We start from the raw sequence: 17,407 nt of genomic DNA on the forward strand, positions 1-17,407 counted from the left end.
CTTCTTTGTTTATTCCATTATACAGTGAACTGTCTGAATTTCCCTTTCCAGAAACCAGAGCAGGATGAGTGGAGCAATGGTCTGGAGGCGATGCAGAGAGCTCTGCAGCTGGAGAAGAATGTCAACCAGAGTCTGCTGGATCTGCACAAACTCGCCACTGATAGGACCGACCCTCATGTAAGTTCTTGATGCTGTAATGTGGGCATATGTTCAGTTGGAGGTGGTGGAAACTTGAGCCTATTTATAAGATCTTCACGCCCAATAGCTGTGTTGGTGCCTTTTTTAGGTTTGAGTGGTGGGAGGTTGGCCTACTGTGGACAGTGACTAGTAAATGTGTCCCAGTGATTCTAGGATCTATGCCCCTATTGTGCAGGAAGTTTAATCTAATGATGCAGTAATTCCATTAATCTCAATTGCACCACTAGACTATCCTGCAGTCCAAGTGGATTAAACTCTCTTTGGGGGGGGAAGCTAGGATGTTCCTTGAAATCTGCTGCTGGACATAACTAGTTTCCCTCTTTTCCCCAGTTGTGTGACTTCCTGGAGACCCACTACTTGGATGAGCAAGTGAAGATGATCAAGAAGCTTGGAGATCACATCACCAACTTGAAGAGACTGGGAGCCCCTGAGAATGGCATGGGAGAGTACCTGTTTGACAAGCACACCCTGGGGGAAGAGTGACTGCAGGGATGAAGCCTATTGTGTTTAGTACTTGTATTTATAATTGTGTGCGAGACTCCTGTCTTGTAGGGAATGATGGCTTGTGACTTTGTGCAAGAGCTGAGAGACCTGGGCTCTTAATGTGAAATGTCACTAACTGTAAATAAACTGTTCTATATTGGACTGGATTTTGTCTGCTTGTAAATTTTAGTGGTTTTTGTTCCAGTTGGCATAGTGGTTAGCACTGTTGCCTCACAGCGCCAGGGACCCGGTTTCGAATCCGGCCTCGGGTGACTCTCTCTGTGGAGTTTGCACATTCTCCCCGTGTTTGCGTGCGTTTCCACCGGGTGCTCTGGTTTCCTCCCACAGTCCAAAGATGTGCGGGTTAGGTTGATTGGCTATGATAAATTGAACCTTAGCGTTAGGGGGGATTAAATACGTGGGGTTACTGGGATAGGGTGGGATATGTGTTGGTGTAGGGGTTATGGGGATCGAGTGGGATGTGTGTCGGTGCAAGCTCGATGGGCCGAAATGGCCTCTATCTGCACTGTGGGGTTTCTGTGATGTTCTGTGAACTTGCTTACATTTCCAGTATTACACTGGGCTGTGCAGCAGTGTTGTCATGGGATTTGGTCATAGAATGGTTACAGCACAGGAGGCCATTCGGCCTGTCGAGCCCATGCCAGCTCTCTGCAGGAGCACTTCGGCTAGTACCACACCCTGCCCTTTGTGTGGACCCCTGCCATTTTTTCCTTCAGGTGCTTGTCTAGTTCCCTTTTTGGAAACCGAGATTGAGTCTGCCTCTATCAACCTCAGGCAGTGCATTCCAGATGCTGACCACTCGCTCTGTTCAGTTTTTCCTCATGTCGTCTGTGGGCCCCCTGCCAATCACCTTAAATCTGTGTTCTCTGGTTCTCGACCCTTCCACCAATGGGAACAGTTCTTTTTTTTTTGCCGCGGTAATTTTAATTTATTTAACTTGGATATTCTATGTATTTCTTGGAAATTTGTCAATCTTGAGTTGCAAGCAAACTGCAATGTTGTAATACAACAACTTAATGTACAAAGGTGTGTTCAGCCAAATGAGCTAATGGGACCAGGGCCCCTTGAAGTTTGGTCAGAATTTGGTTTTAGAGTCTTAAAGGAGGCAGAGAGGTTTAGGGAGGGAATTCCACAGCTTGGGGTCTAGGCAGTTAAATAGAAGTACTTGTTGCCATGGTGATGAATATTCCCCCTGCCCTTGAGAGCTTGGAGAGTTATAATTTAGCCACTACAATGAAATACAAGTTATAATAAACACAAGGATGATTTCCTGTGACTGTGTTCTGTCATTTCAGTCCAATGAAGAGAAAGCTCTGGTTTAGCATTCTCTAAGAATTATATTTTCCCTGGGCAAGAGCAGTTTGTATTCAGCAAACTGCTACAGATCCCCATCAGTCATTAGGGGGGGTAACTCCGTTAACAAACTCACCACTGCCGCTATAGCCTTTCTGGGCAGCGAAACAAATAACTGCTGCACAGACCAGCAATGTTGGAGCTCACTGAACTCATGATAAGGGGATTACAATTGATGTGGTGGTGGTGGAGGAGAATCAACAATTGCCATATCGGCTTGCTATCCACATAACATAATTAGAAGCAGGAGTAGGCCATGCGGCCCTTGAGCCTGCTCCACCATTCAATAAAATCATGGCTGATCTTCAATCTCACCTCTACTTTCCAGCCCGATCTCCATATCCCTTGATCACACTACAATCTAAAAATCTATCTCAGCCTTGAATATAGTTAATGGTTCAGCATCCACAGCCCTTTGGGGTAGAGAATTCAAAGGTTTCTTACTGGGAAAGTGTGAATACCCTATTGGGCTTTGTTCTGGGACCCCGCTCCTTCCCCCTCTCCCACCATGGTTGACTATCCTGCCAACACTCATGGTCTTGGGTAAGGTATTGAAGGATGAGGAATCCGTGTGGAACTGTATTCCCACAAAATATAATCCTTCTGGAAGCAGTAAATGTATTTCATTAAATGCACAAAGGACAACACCCAAGTTAAATAGATACTTCTCCTGAAACTCTTTCCCCCTCCCTGCCTGTTCCATCAATGTATAAACCCAATACCGGCAGCTGCTCCTTAAATGTATTGATTGGTATTCAGGCCCATTGTGCAGTTCATACCAAATAGCAATCATCCTTTCCAAATCCGACTGCATCTCCATTTGTGTCCTTCACCCCCAGGAATGAATTCATCCGTTGATGATGCTGCAGCTGCAACACGCCAGTGTTTACACGCTAATTTAGGAACTTAGCTGAGAACTGCAGCGGGTGCAATGAAATTGCCATCTTCAGCCATTCCACGTTGATGTCTTTGCATCTCTCAGAGGCATTTCTGGGGTATCTGAGTCCCCACATTTCACACGACGATGAGCCGCAATTCTACGAGTCGGGATGGGTTTGCGTGCTGACGGGTTGGATGGCTTCATGTTTCAGACAAAACAAAGTCTTCAGCCCACTCGATGTGAAAAACATTACAGGAGCCTGTGTTTTAAGAATTACATCGAATTTACAGCACAGAAACAGGCCACTTGGCCCGACTGCTCCGTGCCAGTGTTTATGCTCCACACGAGCCTCCTCCCGCCCTTCTTCATCTAATCCGATCAGCATATCCTTCTTTTCCCTTCTTACCAAACTTCCCCTTAAATGCATCTCTGCTCTTCGCCTCAACTACTCCATGTGGTAGCGAGTTCCACATTCTCACCACTGAAGAAGTTGCTCCTGAATCCCCTCTTAGATTTATTAGTGACTATCTTATATTTATGGCCCTGAGTTCTGGACTCCCCCACAAGTGAAAGCATTTTCTTTCCATCTGCCTTATCAAAACACCTTCATAATTTTAAAGACCTCTATTAGGTCACCCTTCAGCCGCCTTATTTCTAGAGAAGAGAGCCCCAGCCTGTTCAGTCATTCCTGATCGATATAACCTCTCAGTTCTGCTGTCATCCTTGTAAATCAAATTTCCACCTCCTCCAGTGCCTCCATATCCTTTTTGTAATATTCTCCTTAGAGCAGAGAAGGCTAAGAGGAGATTTGATAGAGGCGTTTAAAATCATGAAGGGTTTCGATAGAGTAAATAAAGTGAAACTGTTTCCAATGGCTGAAGGGTCGATAACCAGAGGACACAGATTTAAGATGATTAGCAAAAGAACCAGAGGCGACAGGAGGAAAAACTTTGTTACACAAGGAGTGGTTAGGATTGGGAATGCGCTGCCTGATGGGGCGGTGGATACAGATTCAATAGTGGCCTTCAAAAGGGAATTGGATAAATACTTGAAGTAGAAAAAATTCCAGGTTCCTGGGGAAAGAGCGGGGGAGTGGGACTAACTGGATTGCTCTTTGAACGAGCCGGGACAGACTCGATGGGCCGAATGGCCTCCTTCTGTGCTGCACTATTCTATGATTTTATGGAGACCAGAACCGTGCACCGTACTCCAAGTGCAGTCTAACCGAGGTTCTATACCAATTTAACACGTTGAACTCGGGTGCGGTTCGGCTGCAAGCACTCCCCGCACTGAGGTCAGAACGGCACTAATGGTAACTGTTTGCATCTCACAAAATCTATGAGGTCGACGTTCACCCCGCTCCGTGCCGATACATTTCCTACAGTCTGACTACAAAGAAGCACAGCCCTGGTAGCAGCTCCCCGAGTGACGGGCAAGAAAATACACCCCTGTTTTTTCTGGAAGAGAAATTTCTGTCTTTACATCTGAAGGGATTGTGTGGTGGGGAGAAATATTTAATGGAAAGTCAAGCCTCATGGGTCCCGGTTCTACAGAATCTGAAAATGGGAATGAATAATACTCTGGTGTAGGTTCCATGACACACAAAGATGTTTCCAATCAATTTATTCCATTTTTTCGAACATTAATTCATGGGATGTGCGCGTCGCTGTCAACGGCCAGAATTTATTGCCCATCCCGAGTCACCCTGGAGAAGGTGGTGGTGAGCTGCCTTCTTGAACCGCTGCAGTCCATGTGGTGAAGGTACTCCCACAATGCTGTTAGGGAGGGAGTTCCAGGATTTTGACCCAGCGACGATGAAGGAACAATTGTAGGAAAATTCATCGATAGCGAAGGATGATTCTCAGCACTTTGAGCTTTTCGAAAGCAGCAAATTGTCATTTAATTCAAATGAGAGCATCAAACAACGAGAGACTTTCAGATTTGAATAAGGCCAAGGAACCCAAAAGCAGTGACATCACCGAGACTGATCTCCCAAGCCTGCTGGTTTTCCATAGCTCTGATTGGCTCTGGGTCTCCCCCCCTCCTCCCCCACACCCCCTCTCCTTTGTTAATTGGTGCCTGGATTCAGGAAAGATTCCTGATTGGCTCTCAGGGATTGTCAATCATCGTTGTTCATGTCATTCCTTGTTTCAATGCAGGCTGTCCCAGTAGTATAAATACAAGAGCTTGGGGGGTAGAAAGGATTAGTTCTTGAACTTTCTAGGTGATAGTGAGCAGTAATAGTAGAACAGAAAATAGTGAAGATGGCCTCCCAAGTGCGTCAGAACTACCACAAGGACTGTGAGGATGCTGTCAACAAGCAGATCAACATGGAGCTCTATTCCTCCTATGTTTATCTCTCCATGGTGAGTCTTGTATTCCTTGTTGCTGTATTCTGAAAAGTTGGAAATTCTGCAGTTCCATGAACTGGTTTTAAACTATATTTCTCTTGACTTCCTTACCCGGGGAAGAAATCTTTGGGCAGTGAGTACTTCAGGGTGATCTTGTTGAGTTAATGGCCTGCTCCTTGTAGCAGCTGCACTCTGTTGACCAGGTTTAATATATGGAACTAGCTCAGCTGCTGCCTGAGTTTGTAACAGAAGAACACAAACCTGGTCCAGTGACTGTTGGTGCTTGTTGACATGAAACAAAGTTCAGTTTCAGTGGGGTGACTGTAGTGAGTGACATGATGGCAGGTCCTCACTAGCTTTCTCTATAACTGGAAGTGAAGTCCTGGGAATCCTGGTGTTGAAGCCTTGTTCACTGAGCCTAGATCTCTTGCACTACATTGTGGTGTAAAACTACTGGAATTGAGGAATTTTCTCATTCCATGCCCAACTTCATTTTAGAATGGACAGAATAAGCATTTATATAGTTCCTTTGACTACCTCCCCAAAGTACTTTGTAGCCAATGAATTCACCTGTTATGTGGGAAATGCAGCAGCCAATTTGTGCACAGTAAGCTCCCACAAACCATGGGAATGATCAGATCATCTGTTTTAGTGGTGTTGGTTGAGGGATAAATATTGTCCTGGGAAACTGGAGAGAACTCCCCTGTTCTCTGAAGTAGTGCCTTGAGATCTTTCACATCCACCTGAGGACAGACAGGGCCTCTGTTTAACATCTCATCTGAATGACAGGAAGTAGAGGAGGTGCTACTTACCCAGCAGTAGAGTTTAGTTTGACTGGACATGAAATATAATCCTTAACATTAGTGTTTTTTTGCTGGTTGAGTCTTTCATCCTGGTTTTTTTTCTTGGGAGGAGAAGCTGGTCAACATGTTGATTAGTGAAGTGAATTATATTTTGCTTGTTTAACCAAAGGTATCTATTTTTGCAAAAATAAATAACTCACTCTGAAGCTGTTTAAAATTCTCTCCACAGTCCTATTACTTTGACCGGGACGACGTTGCCCTGCGTCACTTTGCCGAGTTCCTCAAGGAGCAGTCACATGAGAAACACGAGGATGCGGAGAAACTGATGAAATTCCAGAATCGGCGTGGAGGCCGGATCATCTTGGAGGACATCAAGGTTGGATTCAATAAATGAGTGGCTCTCTGTTGGGATCCCATTGTTTCCAATACTTTCTAAAGCAATTAGTTCCAATTTGATTCCATGGTTCTGGTGGCTTAATGCAGTAATTCTATATTCCTGTGACACATTGGTTCATGGTAACATGGACTTCTGGCTGCCTTTCACCCCTGTTTTCCTTATCCTGTCTCGTGTATTTTTTTGTTTAATTCATTGTAAGTGAACTGTGACTTTCCCCTTCAGAAACCAGAGCAGGATGAGTGGAGCAATGGTCTGGAGGCGATGCAGAGAGCTCTGCAGCTGGAGAAGAATGTCAACCAGAGTCTGCTGGATCTGCACAAACTCTCCACTGGCAGCACCGACCCTCATGTAGGTTCCTAATGTGGGCTTTTTGGGTATGTTGGAGGTGGTGGACCCTTGCTGTCCTTGAGCCTATCAAATATCTCCAAGCCCAATTGCTTTGTGTTGGGGTGTCTCTCCTGGGTCCTTCAGGGGGTTGGGGAGAACATGGGGGGTTGGCCAAATGTAGTCATTGAGAATAAATGTCAGTGTATCCAAGATCTAAGCATCTATTATACATGAATTACTGGATCATTTGAGCAAATTTACATCATCTCGATTGCACCACTTGACTATCCTCCAGTCCAAGAGGATTTAAAATCCCAACTCTAGATGGAGGTGAGGGGGAGCTCCAGATGTTCCTTGATATCTGCTACTAGCCATAACTAGTTTTGCGTTTTGGTTTCAGTTGTGTGACTTCCTGGAGACCCACTACTTGGATGAGCAAGTGAAGATGATCAAGAAGCTTGGAGATCACATCACCAACTTGAAGAGACTGGGAGCCCCTGAGAATGGCATGGGAGAGTACCTGTTTGACAAGCACACCCTGGGGGAGAGTGACTGAAGCTTAGTGTTCAGTACTCGTGTTTATATAATTGTGTGGGAGACCCTGTCCTTCAGGGAATGATGGGTTGTGTGACTTTGTACAAAGAGCTGTGAGACCTGGGCTCTGTAATATCAACTGTCGCTAACTGTCAATAAACTGTTCAACATTGGACTGGATTTTGTCTCCTTGTAAATTTGAGTGGTTGATTATTTTCTGATTAACATTTGGTTGTCTTCAGACAAGAGCTATGCTGGGCTGTGTTTACACAGACTGAGAGGTTGCAGCCCCTCTTTCATTATTGGAAGGAGCTGCTCTCAATTTTTGGCTGCACTTCAGTCCCCCGCTCCTGATCTTTGGTCACCTGGTGTGGAGGGGAGCAGGCAGCTCGGAGGACCTCCTCGTGGGACTGCTCCTGGGCCTGGCCAAAAACATCTATCAATTGGTGTGGGCGGTGGAGGGGGTCATTTGGCCCGATTGCCTGCCTTCTCTTCTGCGGCCACGTTCACACCCTGGAGATGGAGCATGAGGTGGCCAGCGGCGCGCTCGAGACCTTCCACGACCGGAAGGTACCGTAGGGACTGGAGTGCATCATCACCCCCCGGCAACCAAATTTTAATTTAAGTTTCATTTAATGTTTTAAGTTTAGTCAGTCTGCTTGTTTAAGGGTTGCTTAGAAAGAGTACACGTGGTTATTGCCTCTTCCCGCAATCCCGTCAGCTTAACTCAAACATCCTTTCTCCTGACGGATAGACCAGACTTACCACAGTACATGTCAAATACATGGAATGGACTTGTGCAGAAGGTAATATTTAAAACTTTACTAGAATACACAGTTAACCATCATTTAACCATTAAGCAGCACGGTGGCATAGTGGTTAGCACTTTTGCCTCACAGCGCCAGGGACCCGGGTTTGAATCCGGCCTCGGGCGACTGTCTGTGTGGAGTTTGCACATTCTCCCCGTGTTTGTGTGGGTTTACTCCAGGTGCTCCGGTTTCCTCCCACAGTCCAAAGATGTGCAGATTAGGTTGATTGGCTATGATAAATTGACCCTTCGTGTTAGGGGGATTAAATACGTGGGGTTACGGGGATAGGGTGGGATATGTGTCGGTGCAGGCTTGATGGGCCGAGATGGCCTCTATCTGCACTGTGGGGTTTCTGTGATAAAGCTGGCATGAATCTAATAATGGGGGTGAGGCAGACCGATAGAAAGAGATTGGGATAGGTGGGTGGACAATGGCATTTAATTTGGGGAAAATACAAAAGAATGAGACTAGGAAAAAGAAAGACTTGCATTTCTATAGTGCCTTTTACAACCACCGGACATCTCAAAGCGCTTTACAGCCAATGAAGTACTTTTGAAGTGTAGCCACTGTTGTACTGTGGGAGCCAATTTGCGCACAGCAAGCTCCCACAAGCAACAATGTGAAAATGACCAGATAATCTGTTTGTGTGTTGGTTGAGGGAGAAATATTGGCCCCAAGACCCCAGGCACAACTCCCCTGTTTTTCTGTGAAATAGTGCCGCGGGATCTTTTACACCCACCTGAGAGCGCAGACAGGGCCTCGGTTTAACATCTCGTCAGAAAGACGGCGCCTCCGATAGTGCCGCACTCTCTCAGCACTGCACTGGACTGGTGTGTCAGCCTGACGTTATGTGCTTAGGTCCCTGGAGTGAGACTTGAACCCACAACATTTTGACAGAGGCAAGTGTGCTACCCACTGAGCCACAGCTAACAGTAGGGAAGGGAAACCAACAGGGGAATATAAATTAAATGGCTTTAGGCCACAAGCCACCAATATGGGAGATTAGTCGGGATAAAGAGGCAGATAACATGGAGAATTTACAGATGATTGAGATAGATATTGGTGGAGTGGGTGACTGAGAGCTTTTAGTTTCAGGGATCAGTCAGATGGACTCTGGGTTGCACTCTTGTCTCTGAGTCAGAATGTTACGGGTTCAATCCCACTCCAAAGACTTGAGCACAGAAATCTAGGCTGACACTGCAGTGCAATAATGCGGGAGTGCTGCATTGTCGGAGGTGCCGTTTTCTTGATGAGATACTAAACTGCGGCCCCATAGATGCTAAACAGGCCATTCGGCCCGACTGCTCCGTGCCAGTGTTTATGCTCCACACGAGCCTCCTCCCGCCCTTCTTCATCTAATCCGATCAGCATATCCTTCTATTCCTTTTGTTGTGTATGTACCTTTAAGAGAGAACTGACTTTACACTGTAGTACTGGCAGTGACCACACCTGTATATAAAGCCATAGCAGGCTTCTGTACTTCAGTTTAAGCTTAACCTCTGTTCAGTAAATACCTGTTATTATTGTTCTCCTGCAGTCCGTGTATTATTGATACGCGGACACTACACCTTTCTTACCAAACTTCCCCTTAAATGCATCTCTGCTCTTCGTCTCAACTACTCCATGTGGTAGCGAGTTCCACATTCTAACCACTGAAGAAGTTGGTCCTGAATCCCCTGTTAGATTTATTAATGACTATCTTACATTTATGGCCCTGAGTTTTTGTGGTAAACCACTGTAGTTCACTGTGTTCACTGTTGTTGTTGTTGTTGTCGCTCACTCTTGTTTCACTGTTGTGCCTGACTATGCCTCAGCTGACTCCGCCCCTGGGCTACCGAGTATAAGAGCGGCCGCATGGCAGCTCCTGGCATTCGGTCGTCCACTAGAGGCATAGTCCTGATCTGTCTGAAGTGCAATTCAGTAGTTAATAAAAGCCTGTCGTTCTGAACTCTGCCTCGCCTTTCATTAGAATTGATAGCGCATCAGTTTTGGACTCCCCCACAAGGGAAAGCATTGCCTGCCTCTCTTCCGCGGCTATGTTCGCGCCCGGGTGGCCCTGGAGATGGAGCACGCGGTGTCCGCCGGCACGCTCGAGGCCTTCCGAGACCGGTGGGTGCCGCGGGGACTGGAGTGCATTATCGCCCCGGCCGATGTCATTCTAATCTAAGTTGATAAGCCTTATTTGACGTTTTCCTTAAATTTGGAGATAAATTGTACAACCAAAAGGAGGGACAACTGATCCCTGGCCGATGTTACTTTAATTTAAGTTGATGAACTTTATTTGACATTTTCTCTAGTTGCAGATAAATTGTGCAACCACAAAAGACCACAAGTGAAACCATTTTCTTTCCATCTACCTTATCAAAACACCTTCATAATTTTAAAGACTTCTATTAGGTCACCCTTCAGCCTTCTTATTTCTAGAGAAAAGAGCCCCAGCCTGTTCAGTCATTCCTGATCGATATAACCTCTCAGTTCTGCTATCATCCTTGTAAATCAAATGTGCACCTTCTCCAGTGCCTCTATATCCTTATTGTAATATTCTCCTTAGAGCAGAGAAGGCTAAGGGGAGATTTGATAGAGGTGTTTAAAATCATGAAGGGTTTCGATAGAGTAAATAAAGAGAAACTGTTTCCAATGGCTGAAGGGTCGGTAACCAGAGGACACAGATTTAAGATGATTCGCAAAAGAATCAGAGGCGACAGGAGGAAAAACGTTGTTACACAAGGAGTGGTTAGGATTGGGAATGCGCTGCCTGATGGGGCGGTGGATACAGATTCAACAGTGGCCTTCAAAAGGGAATTGGATAAATACTTGAAGTCGAAAAAATTGCAGGGACATCGGGAAAGAGCGGGGGAGTGGGACTAACTGGATTGCTCTTTGAACGAGCCGGGACAGACTCGATGGGCCGAATGGCCTCCTTCTGTGCTGCACTATTCTATGATTCTATGGAGACCAGAACCGTGCACTGTACTCCAAGTGCAGTCTAACCGAGGTTCTATACCAATTTAACATGTTGAACTCGGGTGCGGTTCAGCTGCAAGCACTCCCCGCACTGAGGTCAGAACGGCACTAATGGTAACTGTTTGCATCTCACAAAATCTATGAGGTCGACGTTCACCCTGCTCCGTGCCGATACATTTCCTACAGTCTGACGACAAAGAAGCACAGCCCTGGTAGCAGCTCCCCGAGTGACGGGCAAGAAAATACACCCCTGTTTTTTCTGGAAGAGAAATTTCTGTCTTTACATCCGAAGGGATTGTGTGATGGGGAGAAATATTTAATGGAAAGTCAAGCCTCATGTGTCCCGGTTCTACAGAATCTGAAAATGTGAATGAATAATACTCTGGTGTAGGTTCCATAACACACAAAGATGTTTCCAATCAATTTATTCCATTTTTAGAATATTAATTCATGGGATGTGGGCGTCGCTGTCAACGGCCAGAATTTCTTGCCCGGCGCGAGTCTCCCTGGAGAAGGTGGTGGTGAGCCGCCTTCTTGAACCGCTGCAGTCCGAGCGGTGAAGGTACTCCCACAATGCTGTTAGGGAGGGAGTTCCAGGATTTTGACCCAGCGACGATGAAGGAACAATTGTAGGAAAATTCATCGATAGCCAAGGATGATTCTCAGCACCTTGAGCTTTTGGAAAGCATCAAATTGTCATTTAATTCAAATGAGAGCATCAAACAACGAGAGACTTTCCGATTTGAAGAAGGTCAAGGAACCCAAAAGCAATGACATCACCGAGACTGATCTCCCAAACCTGCCGGTTTTCCATAGCTCTGATTGGCCCTGGGTCTCACCCCCTCCTCCCCCACACCCCCTCTCCTTTGTTAATTGGTGCCTGGATTCAGGAAAGATTCCTGATTGGCTCTCAGGGATTGTCAATCATCATTGGTGATGTCATTCCTTGTTTGAATGCAGGCTGTCCCAGTAGTATAAATACAAGAGCTTGGGTTAGAAAGGGTCAGTTTTTGAACTTTCTAGGTGCTAGTAGAACAGAAAATAGTGAAGATGGCCTCCCAAGTGCGTCAGAACTACCACAAGGACTGTGAGGATGCTGTCAACAAGCAGATCAACATGGAGCTCTATTCCTCCTATGTTTATCTCTCCATGGTGAGTTTTGTATTCCTTATTGCTGTATTCTGCTAAGTTGGAAATTCTGCAGTTCCATGAACTGGTTTAAACTATATTTCTCTTGACTTCCTTACCTGGGGAAGCAATCTTTGGGCAGTGAGTACTTCTGGGTGACCTTGTTGAGTTAATGGCCTGCTCCTTGTAGCAGCTGCACTCTGTTGACCAGGTTTAATATATGGAACGAGCACAGCTGCTGCCTGAGTTTGTAACAGAAGAACACAAACCTGGTCCAGTGACTGTTGGTGCTTGTTGACATGGGACAAAGTTCAGTTTCAGTGGGGTGATTGTAGTGAGTGACATGTTGGCTGGTCCTCACTAGCTTTCTCTTTAACTGGAAGTGAAGTCCTGGGAAGCCTTTTTCACTGCCTAGATCTCTTGCACTATATTGTAGAGTAAAACTACTGGAATTGAGGAATTTTCTCATTCCATGCCCAACTTTGGTTTTTAGATTGGAAAGAATAAGCATTTTATATAGTGCCTTTGACTACCTCCCATAGTGCTTTTGTAGCCAATGAAGTCACCTGTTATGTGGGAAATGCAGCAGCCAATGTGTACACAGTAAGTGCTCCCAAACAGTGAGAATGAGAATGATCATATCATCTGTTTTAGTGGTGTTGGTTGAGGGATAAATATTGGCCTGGGAAACCGGAGAGAACTCCCCTGTTCTCTGAAGTAGTGCCTTGAGATCTTTCACATCCACCTGAGAACAGACAGGGCCTCTGTTTAACATCTCATCTGAATGACTGACTGACTGGAAGTAGAGTTTAGTTTGACTGGACATGAAATATAATCCTTAACATTAGTGTTTTTTTGCTGGTTGAGTCTTTCATCCTGGTTTTTTTTCTTGGGAGGAGAAGCTGGTCAACATGTTGATTAGTGAAGTGAATTATATTTTGCTTGTTTAACCAATGCTATCTATTTTTGCGAGATTAATAACTCACACTGAAGCTGTTTAAAATTCTCTCCACAGTCCTATTACTTTGACCGGGATGATGTTGCCCTGCGTCACTTTGCCGAGTTCCTCAAGGAGCAGTCACATGAGAAACACGAGGATGCTGAGAAACTGATGAAATTCCAGAATCGGCGTGGAGGCCGAATCATCTTGGAGGACATCAAGGTTGGATTCAATAAATGCGTGGCCCTCTGTCGGGATCCCCTTGTTTCCAATACTTTCTAAAGCAATTAGTTCCAATTTGATTCCATAGTTTTGGTGGCTTAATGCAGTAATTCTATATTCCTGTGACACATTGGTTCATGGTAACATGGACTTCTGGCTGCTTTTCACCCCTGTTTTCCTTGTGCTGTCTTTGTTTAATTCATTGTAAGTGAACTGACTTTCCCCTTCAGAAACCAGAGCAGGATGAGTGGAGCAATGGTCTGGTGGTGATGCAGAGAGCTCTGCAGATGGAGAAGAATGTCAACCAGAGTCTGCTGGATCTGCACAAACTCTCCACTGGGAGCACCGACCCTCATGTAAGTTCTTAACGTGGGATGTTGGAGGTGGTGGAACCTCTCCAGGCCCAATCGCTTTGTGTTGGGGTCTCTCTCCTGGGTCCTTCAGGGTGTTGGGGAGAGGATGGGACAGTTGGCCTAATGTGGACATTGAGAATAAATACAATGTTTCCAGGATCTAAGCATCTATTGTACAGGAATTACTGGATCATTTGAGCAAATATAAATCATCTCGCTTACACCACTTGACTATCCTCCAGTCCAAGAGGATTAAAATCCCAACAAGGGGTGGGGGGGAACTCAGATGATTGTTGCTATCTGCTGCTGGCCATAACTAGTTTCACTTTTTGTTTCTTTCTTTCAGTTGTGTGACTTCCTGGAGACCTACTACTTGGATGAGCAAGTGAAGATGATCAAGAAGCTTGGAGATCACATCACCAACTTGAAGAGACTGGGAGCCCCTGAGAATGGCATGGGAGAGTACCTGTTTGACAAGCACAGCCTGGGGGAGAGTGACTGAAGCTTATTGTGTTCAGTACTTGTGTTTATATAACTGTGTGGGAGACCCTGTCCTTTTCAGGGACTGATGGGTTGTGTGACTTTGTACAAAGAGCTGTGAGACCTGGGCTCTTAATGTAATATCAACTGTCACTAACTGTAAATAAACTGTTCATTGGACTGGATTTTGTGTCCTTGTAAATTTGAGTGGTTGCTTATTTTCTGATTAACATTTGGTTGTCTTCAGACAAGAGCTACACTGGGCTGTGTTTACATGGAATGTGAGAGGTGGCAACCCTTCTTTCATTCATTATTTGAAGGGGCTGCTCTCAATTTTTGGCTGTACTTCAGTCCCACGCTCCTGATCTTTGGTCACCTGGTGGGGAGGGGAGCGGGCAGGTCGGAGGACCTCCTCATAGGACTGGGCCTGGCCAAAAAGGCCATTAATGGGTCTAGGCAGCGGGTGGTCGAGGGAGTTGTTTGGCCCGATTGCCTGTCTCTTCCGTGGCCATGTTTGCGCCTGGGGGGCCCTGGAGATGGAGCACGCGGTGTCTGCTGGCATATTCGTGCCCTTCCGTGACGGGTGGGCGCTGCTGGGACTGGAGTGCATCATCACCCCCGACAACTAAGTTTCATTTGATGTTTTAAGTTGCAGACAATTTGTTTAACCACCCATCTAGACTAGTGGAATTGTCCTAATTCCAATCTGAGTTCCAACTGGCCTTTATGGGATTCCTTTCTTGGTGAAGAAAATTTCTGGGGGTGGGGGGAAATGAATACTCTCTTCATGGAGTCCCATTGGCCTGGAACCACACTGCACTCGGTTTCAACTGCCAAAGCTGCCACTTCTAAGCCTAATGGAGAGTTGGAGAATAGAGCAAGGTAACTATAGGATAAACAATTAGAGACTTGGTCGCAGTGTTAGAGCTTTATCTGAGTTTTGACCTTGGGTGAAAATCCGAGGTTATTCTCAACATGCCTGTATCACATGAACATGTGTATCAGTCCACTAGTCCCACTTTTCCTTACTTGAGCTTTCATTCAATAGTGTTAGACCTTTGATGTGCTTTCTTAGCCTGTTCCTTCCTGTTGATCCCACAGGGTTGTGACCCAATCAGGAACACAAGGTATCCATGGAACCCCAGCACCGTCCTTCCCTGACCAGATTGAGGGAAATATCAGTAACTCTCATCTCAATGATTTCCTGGACTTCCTGTTCCACCAGAGAAGATTCACCAGTCTCCTCGCCACTTCCTGGACAGTCGAACATCAAGAGCGATTAATCACTGAAATAAGTCTATACCTGATAGTCTCTTCACACCAGTGGGACAATGTATGCACAACCAACACTGCACACAGTGATTGCCAGCAACTGGGACCAGACAGCGGGCGGTCGAGGGGGTCGTTCGGCCTGACTACCTGTCTCTCTTGCGGGGCCACGTTCATGCCCGGGTGTCCCTGGAGATGGAGCACGCGGTGTCCACCGGCACGCTCGAGGCCTCCCGTGACCGGTGGGCGCCGCGGGGTCTGGAGTGCATCTTCAACCCCCGGCAACCAAATTTCAATTTAATTTGTTAAGTTTCACTTAATGTTTTGAGTTTAGTTACAGTCTGTTTGTTTATGGGTAGCTCTAAAAGAGTACACAGTGATTGCCTCTCTCTTCCCGCAATCCCCCCCAATCCTGTCAGCTTAACTCAAACATCCTTTCCCCTGGCGGATAGACCAGACTTATCACAGTACATGTCAAATACATGGAATGTACTCGTGCAAAAGGTAATATTTAAAACATTACAAAAACACACATACACAGTTAACCATCATTTAAAGCTGGCATGAATCGAATAATGAGGGTGAGACTTGTTGTGTATGTACCTTTAAGGGAATAACTGGTCTTAGACTGCAGTACCGGCAGTGACCACCCCTGTATAAAAGGCCCTAGCAGGCTTCTGTAGTTTCAGTTTCAAGCTGCCTCTTGTTCAGTAAAGTACCTGTTAAACTGTTCTACCGAAGTCCGTGTATTATTGAGGCGCGGACTTTACAGTGGCGACGAGTAAGTTCGAACTCGCCTGCAGTGTGGCATCATCTCACGGGGATCTCGCCTGAAAGGAAGGTCCTGGACGGTCGTAGCCTGAGCAACGGCCGTCGACTGAGGGCAACCGCCCAAAGAATCCATCGGTGTTTGGAGAATTGCGGGAGAGACTGTGGTTCCAGCGAATCGTGCTGGTAGCAGGTAGCGCGCTGACCCTTCCGGACTGCGGCGGGCTCAAGCTCGGTTGAGCGGCTCTACAAATCGGGCCGTGCAGCGTCGCCGGGAAAAGAAAACAAGAGAGAGAGGGTGGAGCGCACAGGGCGCGGTCGGTGCTCGAGAACAGGACAGCGGAGAGAAACCAAACGGGGGGGGGAAGGAAAGCGAGACGCGCCGAAGCTGCGGGTCGCCGCCATTACCCCGTAGAACGCTAGGAGCAGCGTGGCAGTAAGGGGAAGAAGCAAAAGCGCGGGAGGTGCCATTTTAAATCGCCCAAGATGCCGAAAAGTGGCAGTATCACTGCTTTCGACAACGAGGTAGAAGACTGGACCACGTATGTAGAAAGAATCGACGTGTACTGCAAGGCAAATGAGGTGGCCGATGGAAAGAGGGCATCGGTATTATTAAATCTGATGGGTGCGAATACGTACGGCCTATTGCGGAATTTAATTACCCCAGCCAAACCAATGGAGAAAACTTTTGAGGAGATTGTTCATATCTTACAGGAACACCTAAGCCCTACACCACTGCTGATAGCAGAAAGATTCAAGTTCCATAAAAGAAACCAGCACAAAGATGAGAGCAATGCTGACTATCTTACGGAACTACGCAAGTTATCGAAGCACTGCCGGTTCGGAGCAGGACTGGCAGACACCTTACAGGATAAGTTTGTCTGTGGGCTCCAGAGTGAAGGAACCCAGAAACGACTACTTTCAAAAAAGGACCTGATGCTAGAACAGGCTTTCAGCGTGGCAGTATCCTACGAAGCAGCAGCACGGGGAGCTGCGGAAATACAACAGAAACCATAAGAATACAGCGCTAACGAAATGGCGTATGGAGCCGAAAAGTGCTATCGCTGCGGCAGAACAACCCATGAGCAGAAGGACTGCTGGTTTAAAGACAAAATAGGCAGGCGATG

The sequence above is a fragment of the Somniosus microcephalus genome, chromosome 28 (genome assembly GCF_052327205.1).
Source record: "Somniosus microcephalus isolate GS21.2 chromosome 28, FLI_Smic_1.0, whole genome shotgun sequence".
In the NCBI taxonomy this organism is placed as follows: domain Eukaryota; kingdom Metazoa; phylum Chordata; class Chondrichthyes; order Squaliformes; family Somniosidae; genus Somniosus; species Somniosus microcephalus.